The sequence below is a fragment of the Mastomys coucha genome, unplaced genomic scaffold, assembly GCF_008632895.1.
Source record: "Mastomys coucha isolate ucsf_1 unplaced genomic scaffold, UCSF_Mcou_1 pScaffold15, whole genome shotgun sequence".
In the NCBI taxonomy this organism is placed as follows: domain Eukaryota; kingdom Metazoa; phylum Chordata; class Mammalia; order Rodentia; family Muridae; genus Mastomys; species Mastomys coucha.
In genome coordinates, this window is record NW_022196897.1 from 27047063 (window position 1) to 27062403 (window position 15341).

The 15341-nt window shown below is 43.9% G+C and overlaps 1 pseudogene; it reads left to right on the forward strand.

The window, feature by feature from the left end:
* Positions 1 to 12301: 12301 nt before the first annotated feature.
* LOC116091627 lies at positions 12302 to 13449 on the forward strand (annotated as a pseudogene).
* Positions 13450 to 15341: the final 1892 nt, after the last annotated feature.

A 15341-nucleotide genomic window follows, 5' to 3' on the forward strand; every position in this document is an offset into this window, starting at 1 on the left:
CTTCTGGCCAAATGTTGTCATGCACGTCTCCTGAAGAAATGAGGATGAGCATACCTGGTCTGGGGTGCCACCTTGTGGAAATAAGAATTTATTGCACCTAAAGCAATGTCTTATGTCTTAGTCCGTTCCAAGTCTGAGAGTAGGGGGAAATTTGAGCCACCCTCCCCACAAGGACTTTTCCTGTCTCAAAAAGAAGCCCAATCTCAGTCATAAAGGAAAGGCACACTTGATCTCCAGTGAGATTCATGCTCACTCCTCACCTGGAAGAAGTCCCAACAAAGGACTTTCAGACATATTAATGCCAGGGAACCCAGGGTACTGAATATCACTGGACAACTCAGACCAGTGTCTTCTGTCTAGTTCAATAGAATACTGTCTCCAAGTACCCAGGTAAAAGTTCTTACTCTACAAATCATGTCAGATATCATAAATCCTATAAACAAATAGCGTAATATATAACAAGCTAACAGGAATGAAGAAACAGCCTGTTATGGTGGTGGCCCACTATTAGTCTGAGACCTTAAGGAGGAGGGCAGAGACAAGCAGAGATCAGGGAGTGAATGAACATTCTGGTCCACGTAAATGGTTCTAGGATAAATAGAAACAGAAAGAAACTTCCTGTTCCGAATATGACTTTCAGTAATTGACACCCAAGATGAATGTGTGATAGCAGATATTATAGTGTGTCCTTTCTGGGTGTACATTATAAGCTCAAACTTTATTATGCCATGAGAACATTCATGAGAAATTAAGAAACCAGAGAAACCAGGCAGATAAGAACAGAAATGTAGCAGGAATGAAGGGGTCTCCTTTATGTAAATGCCTAGGGCCAAGCAGCTGCAAAGGCATCTCCTGCAGGAGGACCTAATTGAGGACTGCCTTCGAGACCAAGGATGCCGGTACAGACAATGCCAGCCAATTGGACAGTGCTTTCTTGGGACCAATGGGGTGTGGGTGGGGAGTATTAAAGGAGCTTGCTGCTGAGTTTCTCACCTGCTCCCAGGCTCTGGGTTGTTGACTCTGGGCCACCTCACCTTCAACTCCCAAGGGCAGGTAGGGTCAGATGTTGAGTAGTCCAGGGCACAGGCAGCACAGGAGTAATTAAAGCATTAATATAAAAGTGTAAAACTAAGTTTTACAGATGATATTTTAAAAGCCAAAGTGGCTGACCTTGTACTGCTTAAAAAAAAAATGTCTGGTTAGATGGCTCAGAGGGTAAAGGTGTTTTTTGCCAAACCTGAGGACCCTTGGAACCCATATGGTGTAAGGAAAGAACCAACTTCTATAAGGGCCAGTCTGGGTCTCCCTCAACCCGTGGGAGGGAGTCCTAGTCAGGTAGACAAGGTGTTGGCAAAGAAATGACAAACAGACACAACACAAGGGAGTGTTGTAACTGAATGTAATTTGTACAAAGTAGAAATCAGGCTTATATAGTACACCGAGAACAGGGCAAATTATAGAAGTCACGTAGGCAGGGGGTTACATCAAGGTCAGTACAATCAATCAGCCAGGTGCAAGGTGGAGGAGCAGTGGTGTCATTCTTCTTGGGCTGTTCTGGCAGCCCCAAGATAAATTCTCAGGGTCTGTCTGAGGCAAGCAGCTGGAGGTCCTTGAGAATAACCATGGCTATAACATAGATAATTAGTGACAGAAGCCCTATAACTTCTCTCTAGTCAGTAAAGCAATTCTGCCTTGTGTGGGACTGCTCTGATAATTAGTGCCTAACTGCTATCTCTAACTTTGGAGACACCCTGTCTGATAAGACAGCTCCTTTGTAGAAATTCCAAGCTACCTACAGCTAGGAAATCAATTAAGATTATTGAAACACTGTGGAGGCCAGGAAATAATGTTCAATCTCAATGTTAGCTATAGCAAAATATTTCTTAGGGCACCTTTATGCCTGAATAAAGACAGCACAAAGATCTCTCCACAGATTATAGCAGAGATCAATCTGGAACATCTCTGAGTTAGGAGATGTCAGTGACTGACTACCTCAGGAGGCTGACTCCTTTTGAAGTGTACGCCTCAATTCTGTGATCAGGTTTTTAGGCCTGTCCCAGGCACAACTGAAGTAGACGAGTTCTGTGTAACAAGTTATTCTCTTTTGTCAAGGCATACACTCTTACCCACCTCCCATTAGTAAACAAACAAAAATATTTGAGAAAAAAGGTCCATACAAATAAATAGGTTAGGAAATCTACATGTATTTTGTTTAGAAGTACAACTATATCTATTGCTATTTTTACATAAATGTTTGAAATCCTACAGCATTCTTTTATTTAGGATAGCTTATCACTTCCATATCTTTGGGACTAGTATAATTTATGAAACAATTTTAAGCTAAGTCATATATGTACTACTACCATCTAAGTCTAGAAGGAATAACACTAAAAAACAAAATTGTAAAGATTGATGGTCCCTGGGTAGCCATTTGGAAAGAGTCTTTTTATGGTTATGGTAAGCAACTTTGCTTAGTATTTCCCATCAAACAATTCTTTCTATGTAAATAGAAGTAATACTGTAGTATATGGTTGTGGGTAATTCTGACTGGCTGCGTGGCTCTGACATTTTTGTGGCTCCAGTTGAGTAAAGAGGATTCCAGGGTTTTCTGCCTAATGAATTCTTGTAACTTGGCTGAAACTCGGACCTGCACCCCATTTGTTCTCTCTCTCTCTCCCTCTCCCTTTCCCTCTCCCTCTCCATCTCTCTCTCTCTCTCTCTCTCTCTCTCTCTCTCTCTCTCTCTCTCTCTCTCTCTCTCTCTCTCTCACACACACACACACACACACCTTATGTCTATAAGAGTTTTGTCTGCTTGTATGGGTAGGTGCACCATGAGCTTGCCAGGTGTGGGTAGAATCCAGAAGACATCTTTGCTTATCTTAGAACTGGAGTACAGGTGGCTGATAGCTGGGTTGGGTAGTGGGAACCAAACCCAGATCCTCTGGAAGAAAAACAAGACATCAAGTGATTTTAACTGCTGAGATATCTTTCCAGTTTCCACTCAACCCTTCTCTCTTCTTCCATACTTTGGTTTTTCTCTAGCCTCTTTGACTCTACCTGCCATAACAAAATGACTTCCAGGGTTACAATAACCAAAAACAAAATGAAACAAAACCAAAAGAAGCATTCCTGTAAGCCCAGGCTTCCTGCAGAAGTACCTGTGGCTGCTCATTCCTGCCTCTTTCTTGGGATTTCTCACGGTCTTCTGACTCCAAATGACAGGGTGAGTCATGTGGAGGCAGTGGTGCTATGTCACTGGTTAGTAGATACCTATGACTCATTCTAAGGCTGTCTTTTTAAAAAATGACCAATGACATTTGACAAAAAGGACAGAATGTAGATAGCTTGCCCAGCCTGCTGTGAACCACCTCATTTACTCATTAAAAATGCATAAAGACCAATTTGCCCAAAGAGATCCCTGAAACACCATCTATAGATTTCATTCATTGATTTGGGACCTCTCTGTTTGTTTCTTTGTTTTGTTGAGACATGGTTTCTTTGTATAGCTCTGGCTGCTCTGGAACTAACTGGCACTGTAGACCATGCTGGCCTCAAAACTCAGAGATCAGCCTGCCTCTGTATCCAGAGTGCTGGGATCAAAGGCATGTGTCACCACTGCTAGTCCTGAACTGGAGACTTCTTTACACTTGGATCAGGTCTGCAGATTTCTGTTATGGAACCCCTTGGTTAATTAATTAATTAGTTATATGTGTGAGGGGAGTGTCCCCCAGTGTATATGTGAAGATCAAAGGACAAATGCAGGCACCATTTCTCTTCTAACATACGAGGTCTAGGAACACAATAAATTAAGTTGTTATGCCTGGGGTGACTTTTATTGCATGAACTGTCTGAGGCCATTGACTCTGGGTGATTTATTAATTTGTTTTCTGGTTTATTTAAGATATGGTTTAGCTATGCATCACTGACTGGGCTAGAACTCAATGTAGAGAAGTCTGCTCTTGAATTCACATATAGCTGTTGGTCTTCCTGGTGTTGGTATTAAAAGCCTGCATTACCATGCCCAGCTCAGGTACCTTTTTATTTTTAATTTTCTTTTTGAAGCAGAGTCTTTCTGTGTAGCTAAGACATTTCAGGAACTCAGTAAGTACAACAGGCTGGCCTGCAAGTCAGAGATCTGCCTTCTTCAGCTTCCTCAATGATTGGATTAAAGACATGCACATCGGGGCTGGAGAGATGGCTCAGTGGTTAAGAGCACTGACTGCTCTTCAGAAGATCCTGAGTTCAAATCCCAGCAACCACCTGGTGGCTTTCAACCATCCATAATGAGATCTGATGCCCTCTTCTGGTGTGTCTGAAGACAGCTACAGTGTACTTAGATGTAATAATAAATAAAATCTTAAAAAAAAAAAAAAAAAAGAAGACATGCACATCCTCTCCCAGCCCAGGAGACATTTCAAAGCACTGACAGTAAACTCAGGAAAACCTCTCTCAACTCACTTGGGGCAGGACTTAGCAATCAAAGTGAGACTTGCTTTGCCTTTCTAGTCAATGTTATCAAAGGATGTCACCTGTCAGTCATATTTGGAAGAGGTGTTCAGCAGCATCTGGGTCTATCGAAAGCTTTATCGTCAACTGAAGGCTCATGGAACAAGTAGACAGAATTCTTTGGGAGCATATGGTGACCATGAAATACTTTTCCCCAAGACAATTTAGAAGATAAGATGCACATGGATTTTGCTGACCTGTTGGTCTGTCTGTGAACCCTGAGAATGCCTAGTGCATTAAGAAACCAGATGACACTATACCATACCATGTGTGTGGGTAGCCAAAATTGTTAATTGTTGGTTGGTGTTGCTATTTTGGTTGAAGATCTTGACCTTTAATTTGATGGGTCCTACATGAAGCTTGTAGTTGTAGAATCTCTTAAGGTAGGTTAACAAACCTCATAACATACAGAACATAACAGGGTATGTGGCCAGCAGGACTCTACTCTGAGTCAAGTTATTTTTCTGTGTCAATGACTGGCAGACATACTACAGCAGCAATATGAAGTAGCTGGCAAGCATGGAACCAAACGGCTACAGCTAGGCTAGGTGGGCATGCCTTAACAATCTCCTCTTTAAGTTGTCCCAGTCAGTCAAATCAGTGACTCAAAAATTTCCTCTGAGGCCAGGGGGACCAGTTAAACAAACATTTTATACCAGCCTTTGTCAGCATTTTGTTGTCTTTCTCTCTCTGTTTCTTTATTTTATTAAGTTTAGATTTTTTAAAAATTATGTTTGAGTGATGAACATAGAAACAGCATTGTTCACCTAGAGCCATACATAAACTTCCTTGTTGCATGAAGACATGGTCAAGCCCTCTTTTGTTTTGTAATATGACTTTAGCTAATGAATCAAGAGAAGAAATTAAATGACTGATTTTTAAAAATTCTGTTGCTTGATCAATTTGTTAACTGAAGTATTAAAGAAAATGCGATCTTCCTTAATAAGTGGTGTTGCTCTCATACTGGCAGTCAGTGCTATGCCCATGCTTACTAGGAGGGGGACTAGTATTGGAGCTGCCCTGGCCGTCCAGGCTCAGTGTAGAAGTCCTAGGCATTCCTAGCCTCCCTCTCCAGAGTGATTGTTATTCCTGAAGCAATAGATGTGCAGGTATAAAAATGACCAAAAGAGTCTAGATACCCAGGAATTTTTAGTTCCTAAGAGGGAAGGAAGAATCCTTAGGGTAGAAGGAAAGGCCACCAAGGTTGGGAAGAGACTTGCCAGCCATGTAGTGGTAAGAGACCTAGCATCAGTTTCCAGGTTATCCCCCAACAAATCTGCACCTCCAATTTACAAGCCTACTCCTGCCTAACAACCACCAATCAGGAAGTTAAGTTTATGGTTTGGCTTCTAGCACCGGCCACTTATGCTAAAGGCCACAGTAGCCCCCTAATTAGATGCTTGTCAGGTTAGAAACACTAATCCCTCACTTGCCATTTTTAATAAAACCTTATCGTGTGAGTGTTTGGGTTTTTCTTTACCAGAATCATCCTGTAGATAGGCAGTGAGATAAGCCCCAAGCTCTACCCTGTGAATAAAGACCCTTGTGTGATTGTATCAGATTGGCTTCTTTTTTTTTTTTTTTTTTTTTGGTTTTTCGAGACAGGGTTTCTCTCTGTAGCCCAGATTGGCTTCTGACTTCTCTTGCAGGGTTCACAAACGCTTCCTGGTACTACAGTGGCAGAAATAGAATGTTGGGTGGTTAGCTCTTGCTTAGGGGCTGTCTGTCTTTCCTGGGTCAGAAAGAGTCTAACACTTTGTTGGGACCAATGATTTCTAAGACTGTTACTGGTGACCTAGAACCTCTGGATGGCAAACATCATCCCAGGGTCATTACCAAAGCATAAAGGCAGAGTCCTCAAGTCTTCCTTGTGTCCCATACATTACTTAACTAATTTTTTGATCATAATTTGAATGGCTTTTCCCAGTTTTTTTTTCTTTAGACTGGCTTTCAACCTTCTGTAATGGAATATAATCACCCTTATTGATGTCCTAGGAAGCTAATGTTTCAAAGCCCCATCCATGTAGCACAAAAGTACAGATCTTATCCCCCATAGCCAGGGTCTTCTTCATCTGAGGGACAGGCATATCTCTGAAGAGTAGTCAAACTATCTTCCAAAAGGCCTAGAGAGTGAGGGAACATATATGTGTGTGCAGTCTTTGGATGTCTATACATTTTGACCCAAACAAGTTACGTAAGTCAAAAGTGAGGGTGGGGGGGCAGTGGTTCTAATGAAAGTTCATATGTGTTGTACTGGAGCATGTGCCTCAGAGTTCAAGGCAACACAACTAGACAACTCATCTCCAGAGTCTTTACCTGTCTGATTTTTAGTGGATCCTGCTGGTGTTGTCTGATGACCCATTGTAGGTCCAGATCATGATGTTTCCAGGGGGAGAACTTTTGATGAGGGTGATGAATCCAGGACTGTATTCTATCTACTTTCATGGCCATTGGGTCAGGATCACAATGTGGGGTCCTTTTCAGCATGGGCCCAGGGGTTTCCTTTTTGACTTAGCATTTCAGCCTGTTAGGTGGGACAACGGACAGTGCATTTTCTTCTATAACTACTTCGTGTTATAGAAATTTTAAGTTCTGATCCAGGGTTTCTACCCTGCCTTTGACCATTCAGTTCCCAGATAAAACACACCATGCAACCTTTATATTTACAGTAATTCTTAATCAGCACTAGAGCTGGGCGGATATCTACCCTTTATGCTACTAAAATCTATTTCCTATTAATAACCCCTACTTATTATTACTTACTGTGTTTTATCTGGGCTGCTCTCAACTCCAATTGGCCAGCCCTCAGGCCTATGCTTTCTTGACTCCTAACTCATGGCATTTTCTTCCTTCTCCTCCTTCACCTTCTTCTCCCTCTCTTCATGGTTTCCTTCAAGTTCCCGGGAACATCAAGCCCTCCCTATTTCAATTCTGTCCAGCTATAGGGTGTAAGTATCTCTATTTACCAATCAGAATAACTTGGGGGCAAGGTCACATAGTGTCATTTGGGTCTCTAGGGCAACCAGGGCTTGGGGGCTTGCATTTAGCTTTACAATACATAGCAACAGACCAAACCTCAACCACTTCCAGCTGACATTAGGACATTGTCATGGGGTCCAGGAAGACTGAAATGCATCTCTGTGTGTGTGTGTGTTTACAAGTGTATGATTTTCTATGTGTTTGTATGTATATGAGCATGGGTATTTGTGTAAATGTAACTTTTATTCTCCTGTAGCAGTTGTTGTCTCTGATGCTGTTGTGCCTAGATTGCAAAAACCCCAAAGAGACCACCAGGAACCACAATCCAATGCAAGTATATGAGAATCTTTATTTAAGCTCGAGCTTGGGCCACAAACCTCCCTGATGCCATAGGATAGAAGACTGAACTCGAGGTCTAGAGGAAGGGATTTTTAAAGGAAAAACCAAAAGTGGGGGTTTCCAAGCCTTGGCATTACATGATTGGGTAAGAAGTTTATGGGGAAGTTGACCTTTAAAATGATTGGCTTGTTTTAGGTGCCAAGGCTGCCAACGCCTCTGGCCCGGCCATCTGGATCTTCTGAGTGCAAAGAATGCAGGAAAGGGAGGATTGCCAGGAAACATTGTCTGGTAGAACCAGTGACTCCCAGCAGCTGCAGCTGTCTAGATGTGTTTCACCCTGTGACCTGGTAAACCCTGTGTCCTCTGCTAAAGCTTATGTGTCTCACTTAAGTCTCTCAATGCTTACTGCCTCTGTCTGCTAACTTAAGCCTAGTCCTGGAGGCTTTCAACCTCCATACAATCTTATCTAGGCCTAGAATGTTTTCGGCCTCTGAGACTTGCTGTTGTATAAGCTCACTCTTTCTAGCTATTTCTGAACTCTTGCTAGATGATTCATCTCAGCTGTTCTGGCGCAAACTCCTCTCCATGCAGACCGATTCAATCTACTTCTCTTGACTTCTCTTGAGCTTCTCTGTTTGGCCTCAAATTAACTCTGGAAATCGGTCTAAGCTTCTGGTTCCTTCCCATTCTCTGGTTCATTCTGTCTTCGTCTATGTTTAGCTTGTTCTTTTTCTGCAATCTGTCTCTGTACAGCTGTCACAGAAAAACTGCCTCTTTTTTTCCTCACTGCACTGCTCTCTTAAGTAGTTTCCCTTTCCTCTCTTCTCATGAGAGTTGAGCATATCCTATTCTGTCAAATCTTTCTCTGATTCATCACTTTGTCTAACAATCAGATCAATGGGTCTTTTTTCGAACCCATGAAAACCCACTAAGCCATCAACAAAGGAGTACCCATGGCTCCAGCTGCGTATGTAGGAGAGGATGGGCCTTGTCATGCACCAATGGAAGAAGAGGTCCTTGGTCCTATGACGGCTTGATAGATGCCCTAGTGTAGGGGAATCCAGGGAAGGGAGGTGGAAGTGGGTGGGTGGATGGGTGGAGGAACACCCTCATAGAAGCAGAGGGAGGGAGGGAGGATATGATAGGGTGTTTCCAGGAGAGAGGGAAACTGGGAAAGGGGATAACATTTGAAATGTAAATAAAGAAAATATCCAATAAAAAAACCCCATTATGTTTCAGAGGACTAGAATATTGAGTGTGCTCTTAAAAAAAAAACCAAAAAAAAAAAAAAAAAAAAAAAAAAAAAAAAAAAAAAAAAACAACAAAAAAAACCCATGCTAGGCAGTGGTGGCACACACCTTTAATCCCAGCACTTGGGAGGCAGAGACAGGCAGATTTCTGAGTTCCAGGCCAATCTGGTCTACAGTGTGAGTTCCAGGACAGACAGGGCTATACAGAAAACCAAAAACAAAAAAACCCCAAACAACAAGAACAAGAACAACAACAACAACAACAAAAACATACGGGTGGTCCTTTCAGAGCTCCATCTTCCACACCTGTACATGCAACAACAGATCTGCACCCCATTCCCTAGGCCACAGCTCTATCTGCCTCCTGGGAGGCTTGCTCCTATAAGGGACACACAGGACAACCAGCTCCACTCTCCCATCCACACCTATTCCTGCAATTGAGGATCTGTACTCCACACCCCAGGCCCCAGCTCTGCTTACCTTTTGTGGGGCCTGCTGCCATCTGGGAGAACCCAAAACTGACAAGTTGCTGCTGTGTCCTCCAGGACAAGAGAAGGTATTGTGGGGAGGAATAGAGAGTCCAGGAGGTGGGGCACAGTTTTGGGATATTGGCATGCTTTACACATTGCTGGAGGGCAGGTGGCAGGGTCTTAATTGGTGTGTCTGGTGCCAGTGTGGCCTCAGGGAAAGCAGCTGGTTCTGTGGGTTATAATGTGGATTCTAGGGGCTGGGGTGCATTTTAGGGATGTTGAGTGTTCTTGAAAGGATTGTTGGGCAGAGGGCAGATTTTTGTCGGGGTTCTTGGTGCAGGTGTGTCCTAGAGGAAAGCAGTCAGTGTTGTATGCCAGAATATGGATTCCATGAGTTGGGTTGCAGTTTGGGGTTGTTTGCTGTGCTTTAATGGGAGTTGGAGGCCATGGGATTGGGTCTTAACTTGAGTTCCTGGTGCCACCTTGGCCTCCTTGAAAGGATTCGGAATTGTGGGGCAGAATATGTAGTCCAGGGGTTGGGTACATTTTAGGTCTGTCGGGTGTGCTTGATAAGGAGTTGGCAGGCAGAAGATAGGATCTTACCTGGAGTCCCTACTGTCAGCAAACCCTTCAGAAAAGCTGCAGGTGCTGTGGGCAGGGCTATGGAATCCAGGAGATGGGGTGTAGTTTAGGACTATTAGGTATGATTGAAGGAAAGTTGGTGGGCATAGGGCTGGTTCTTACCAGGGGTCTGGGTTGGTGGCATGTCCTCCAGAACAGCAGCCTGTATTGTGCGCTGGAACACGGAGTCCAGAGGTTTGGGTGCAGTTTTGGGTTGTGATATGATTTAATACGAGTTGTAGGGCAGAGGGTGGGTTCTTATCTTGGATCCCTGGTGCTGGCTTGGCATCCTGGGAAGCTTGTAGTGATGGAGTTCAATTTAGGGCTGCCGGGTATGCTTAAAGTGAGTGGCAGGCAGAGTGTGAGATCTTACCTGGTTTTCCTGGTGACAGAGTGGTCATTGGGAAAGCAGTTGGTGTTGTGGGATGGAATATGGAGCCCTGTAGTTGGGGTGCAGTTTAGGGATATTGGTTGTGTTTTTAAAACATAAGAGAACATGGAGAACAGCTGGCAGGGTCTTACCTGGCCCAAGTGCATTTGGAGCTGTAGGGTTTTCTTTAAGGAATTTGGCAGGCAGGGGGTGGGCTGGCATGGTCTCTAGGAAAGCATCAGGTATTAGGGCAAGAATAAAGAGTTCAGGGAATGGGGTGCCATTTGGGAATTATGTGTGTGTGTCTTCAGGGGAGTTGGTGGGGAGAGGGCAGGTTCTTACCTGGGATTTATTGTGCTAGCATGGCCTCCAGGAAAGCAGCATGTGCCGTGGACAGGAGTATGTAGCACCAGGAGATCAGGTGCAGTTAGGGATGTTGGGTGTGATCGAAGGAATGTTAGTAGGCAGAGGGTATGTTCTAACTTGGGATTCATGTTTGTGCTATGTTCTCTAGGACAGAAGTCTGTATGTGATGAAATATGGAACCCAGAGTGTAGTTTGGGGTTGTTTGTTGTGTTTTAATGGGAGCTGGAGAATAGGGGGCAGATTCTTAACCTGTATCCCTGATACCAGTTTGCCTCCTTGAAAGAATCTAGATTTGTGGGGGTAGAATATGTAGTCCATGGGATAGGGTCTATTTTGGGTCTGTTGGGTGTGACTGAGGGAGAGTTGGCAGGCAGAAGGTCAGATCTTCTGGGGTCCCTCATACCCATGTGGCCTCCAGGAAAGAGATGGCATTGTGGGCCATAATGTGGAGCCCAGGGGATGGCATGCAGTTTAGGCCTGTTAGGTATCATTTAGGCAGAGTTGGTGGGCAAAGGCATGGTCTTACCTGGGGTCCCTAGTGCCAGGTTGGTGTCCTAGAAAGCTGTTGGAGTTGTTGACCAAAATATGGAGTCCAGGTGATGGCATGCATTTTGGAGCTGTTTGGTGTGGTTTAAAGGCAGTTTTTGGGTAGAGGGAGGGATATTACCTTCAGTCCCTAGTGCAGGTTTGGCCTTAGGAAAAGCATCCAGAGTTGTGGGCCAGAATAGGGAGCCCAGGACACGGAATGCTCTTTGCTGCCGTTTAGTTTCTTATTAGGGGAGTTGGCAGACAGAGGGCAGAGTCTCACGAGAGTTCACGGTGCCTTGGTAAAGCAGCTGGAGTTGTGGAATAGAGGGTAAGGTACAGTTTAGGTATGTTGAGTGTGCATGAAATAGTTGGTGGACATAGGACAGAGTCTTAGGTGGGTCCTTAGTGGCAGCATGGACTCTGGGAAAGCAGATGAAGTTGTGGGTGTGAATATGGAGCTCAGAGGATGGAGTGAGCTGTAGGCTGTTGCACTGGTTTTTTTTAGCTGAGTTATCAACCAAAACATGAAATCTTACCTGGGGTCCCAACAAGAAATAGTTACAAAACAACAACAACAACAACACAATGAGACAAATTATCTATGATACAAAGGCTTGTGAGACAAGACACAAAGGAGTTAAGAGAGCAGGAAGTGCCTAATTGTGAATCTGTAGTACCTAATGAAATTAAGGTTCAGGATAGAGAGCCCATTGATAAGGTAGAGAGCCCATTGATAAGGTAGAGAGCCCATTGATAAGGTAGAGAGCCCATTGATAAGGTAGAGAGCCCATTGATAAGGTAGAGAGCCTATTGATAAGGTAGAGAGCCCATTGAACCCAGGGCGCCACTTCTTAATGAAATTGTGCAAAGATGACCACCCAGTCTAGTTTTCTCAGTTACCTGGGAACAAATGCCTGGAGATGGTTTTCAACAGCAAAGCAGAACTCTTTGCTTCCAAATAATATGAAACCTGTCTCTGAAAAACATTCTAGTTGTCACAGCTCTCCTCAGCCTAAGCCAAATTATCTTCCACTTTCTCCAGCAATGATGCTGCCTCAGCTGTTACCTCAGTCACTGATGCACGATTGGCAGGATCCTCTAATCATATCAATTCCTCAGTTACCGGGATTCAAATGTTTTGAGATATCCTAAAAATACCATACAAGATGGAGTTAAAAACTGAACCAGGGAGAACAGATTTGAAGCATATTTTTATATACAGGGTAATGTTGCAATTACCCATGGTCTGAAAAAGTTCTCTAATTGCTGTGGAATAGTGATCACAGTTGAAAATTTTTGGAAGCTTGGCAACAGAAACATCACCGTGCTTGTCTCACAGTGGAGAACAAGACAGGATCTTAATGTCACAGAAGAGAATTCTTAACCAAGCTGCAGGAGCTTGGAGTATTATCTTTATCTCCTGCCTGGATGGTGTTTGGAGAAAGAATTGCTTCTAACAATGATAGGTTCCTACTACACTTGGAGGATAAGACTGGGGGTATAATTGTAACAAATGACAACGTCAGAGAGTTTGTGACTGAGTCAGTGTCCTGGAGAGAAATATATATTACAAAAAGGCTGCTTTTGTCTTCTATGTACGCATTTGTGGGGGACGTGTTTATGATTCCTGATGCCTCTCTGGGAAGAAACAGATCTTAGCTAGAATAATTTCTTTGAAAGGAGGGCTTTCTTACAGACATTCAGCTGCTACTCAATTCTCTGTCTTCCAGAGCCCTGGCACCCAGGTAACCAACGCAAGCCACGAGCCTCCAGATCTGGGAGCCTCTTCAAGCCCTTGGCTTCCTCAACTGTGCTACATCGAACCCCTGGCCACTCTTCCCAGTGTGCAACACAACCTTCCCATGCCAGCACAGAGATCCACAGAGACCAGTGAGCTGAGGGTGGTACTGCTGAAGATCTTCCCTGACTCTGAGCAAAAACTGAAGGTTGACCAGATTCTGGTAGCTCAGCTGTTCATGAAAGACATGAGTGCCCTCTCTGGCCTGGTGTTGGACTGATGGCTGGGCTGAGAGTCCAGTGATTATGGGGCCAGAGGGAGCTGCCAATTGTGGGAAGTACCATAATGTGACAAAGCCGTCCCAGAGTGAACATAACTGTGCTGCATAGAAAAAAAGAATGGAGATATTTTGTGTATAGAAAAAAAGATGCTCAGGAAACAGAAAGGGAAATAAGAACTCTTAGAAATAGACTGAATAATGCTTTATTATCTTTGAATTTTTTGAAAGTCAGTGAGGCTTACAATAGCTGCCAAAACACACTGGATTGTAGAAAATATTGTTGAATTAGATTAACTGGTATAATTTAAAGATGTTTTAAGATCAGAATGGAAGTCAGTATGTGTTGGAGTGGGACTGGAATGCTGACATGCCACACACTTTTAATCCCAAACAATGATGTCTAATTGAGGGGCTGACAAAGTGATGAATCAGAGAAAGATTTGACAGACTGAGTCAGAGGTAGGATATGTCCAACTCTCATGAAAACAGCACAGGGAATGGGAAGCTATTTAAGAGCAGTACATGGAGAGAGACTCAGTCAGTTGGGAATCAGTTCATAAGATCAGTGCAATTCATGAAGTTCAGTGCAGTTTGCCCAGTGCTGTTGAGAGGCAGTGAAGTAGAGTTGAGTTTGTGGCCATTCAGTCAGTGTCAGTTCAGTTAGTGGAGTTCAGAGGCAGTTTTAGCCAGGCCAGTTTAACCTGTCTCTGGACAGATTGCAGAGAGAACAAGCTAGATGTTGGTAAAGATAGAATGAGCCAGAGAGAGAGAAGTAGCCAGAAGATTAAAACAGATGGCCAGAGTCAGAGGCCAAGCAGAGCAATTCAATGAGATGCCAGATTCAATCAATCAGCTTGTCAAAGAGTTTGAGCCAGAACAACTGAGTCTAACCAGCTAGCCAGAGTTCAGAAAGAACTAGAAAGGGTGAGTTTATTCAGTAGAAGCCTCTGAGAAGACAATCACAGTCTGGCAAATAAGTTACTCTTACAGTAGTTTAGGTCTGTTGAGTGTGTTTGAAGGGAAGTTGGTGAGCATAGGGCAGATTCAGTTCTTAGTACCAACATGGTTTCTTGTAAAGAAAGCAGATGAAATTTTGAGTGTTGATAAGGGGCTCAGGGAATGGAGTGAGTTTTGAGTTATTGGGTGTGTTTTAAGGTGAGTTGGCAAGTAGAGTGTAAGGTCTTAAACCTGGGGTCCCTGGTATCCCCCAAGAGTGCCCTCTTAGAAAACATCTGGTGTTGTGGAATGAATATGAAGTCTAGGGGATGTGTGTAGTTTGGGGCAGTTGGGAGTGCCTTAAGGGGAGTTGACAGCCAGGGAGCAGGGTCTTATGTCAGGTCTCTGTTGCTGGCTTTGTTTCCTGGGGAGTAGCAGGTGTTGTGGGCAGGAATATTGATCTCAGAAATTGGGGATGTTGATTGTGTTTTAAATATTGTTGGAGGTCAGGTGGCAAGGTCTTACCCTGGTATCCCCGTTGTCTGTGTGCCCTCTAGGAAAACAGCTGGCATTGTGGGTTGGAATATGGAGTCAGGAGGATGGTACAAATTTTAGGTCTTTAGGGTGTGCTTGAATTTGAGGTTGGAGGGCAGAGAGTAGGATCTTACATGGAGTCTCTCATGCCAGTCTAGCCTCCAGGAAAGCATCTAGACTTGTGGGCTGGAATATGGAGCCCAGGGGCTGGAGTGCTGTTGGGGATAGTAGGTGTATTTTTACTAGAGTCGGCAGGCAGTGGATAGGGTCACAACACATGTCCCTGGAGCTGGCATGGCCTCCTAGTAAGTAGCTGGTGTTTTGGGCAGTAATACAGAGCCTGGAAGATGGGGACTGGTTCAGGGCTGTAGGGTGTGTTTGAAAGAAGGTTGGTGGGAAGAATGTGGGTTCTTATCCTGGGT